Source organism: Trichechus manatus, unplaced genomic scaffold (genome assembly GCF_000243295.1).
Source record: "Trichechus manatus latirostris isolate Lorelei unplaced genomic scaffold, TriManLat1.0 scaffold00184, whole genome shotgun sequence".
NCBI lineage: Eukaryota > Metazoa > Chordata > Mammalia > Sirenia > Trichechidae > Trichechus > Trichechus manatus.
Window position 1 is genome coordinate 869,372 of NW_004444120.1, and position 1,284 is coordinate 870,655.

Consider the following 1,284-nt stretch of genomic DNA (forward strand, 5'->3'; position numbering starts at 1 on the left):
TTAATGGACTTTGGGCCTTTGTCAAATATCAGGTGGCTGTAGGCAGATGGATTTACATCTGGGTTCTCCATTCTGTTCCGTTGGTCAGTATGGAAGGGCCCATTTTCGACTGTGACACTTAAGGGCTCTCAACCTCTCCAAATCTCTGCAACACTGATCTCTTGGATTAAATAAACCCCTGGGGATTCTTGGACAATTGGGATAGTACAGGCACTGTTCAAGGGGCTGCAAAGAGATTCAGAGCCTGCCAGGGTCTGTGGTTATAGAGAAGAAGCCTTCTGCCCTGAAGAGCTTCTGTGCGATGCGGAGCTTACAAGCTGTCACTCGCCAAGTGCCTGCTTGCAAGCAAGGTAGTAGCACAACCATTTTACAGATGAAAAAACAGAGGCACAGAGAGGATGCTCCTTGCCCAAGGACATCAGCTAGATTTTAAGGCATTTTCTTGATTGGATCTTTTCTCATCAGAGATGCTGACATTTCTGTTTAATTTTTCTGGTTTCTTGTCTATCTGGGTCTCAGTGGCCAAAGAAGAAGAAAAAAAAATCTGTATTCCGAAGAGCTAGACAAAGTGAGTATATGGAAGACAATGTGGACCTTTGAAGTCTGCCTGAAAAGCCACACATTGTTCAATGATATTAAGCTAACATTTACATAACCAAAAAAACCAAACTCATTGCCATGGAATTGATTCTGACTCATAGCGACCCTATAGGACAGAGTAGAACTGTCCCATAGGGTTTCCAAGGCTGTAAATCTTTATGAAGGCAGAATGCCACATCTTTCTCCCACAGAGTGACTGGTGGGTTCAAATCGCCAACCTTTCGATTCGCAGCCGAGTGCTTAACCGCTGCATCACCAGAACTCCTTTCAATATTTACATGGCACTTACTATATGCCATGCAATATTCTTCCTATACTATTCGTATAGATTTGTTTGAGCCTCATACCATTCCCATGAGGTAAGTATGTAAGGCACAGAAAGTTCTAGAAATTTGCCCACATGATCATTGCCCACTCCGCTAGTAAGTGGCAGAGCTAGGACTTAAACCCAGGCAGTTTGGCACCAGGGGCTGTACCCTTAACCATAGTGTCAGGATCCCCACCCCTATTTAATTAACTTAAAGATCAAGAGAAGGCTGTGGTGTCAGTGGTAACATCACTGCCTTCCATGCAGGAGAGCTGGGTTGATTCCCGGCCAATGCACCTCAGGTGCAGATACCACTCATCTGTTAGGGGAGGCTTGTGTGTTGCTATGATGCTGAACAGGTTTCAATGGAGCTTCCA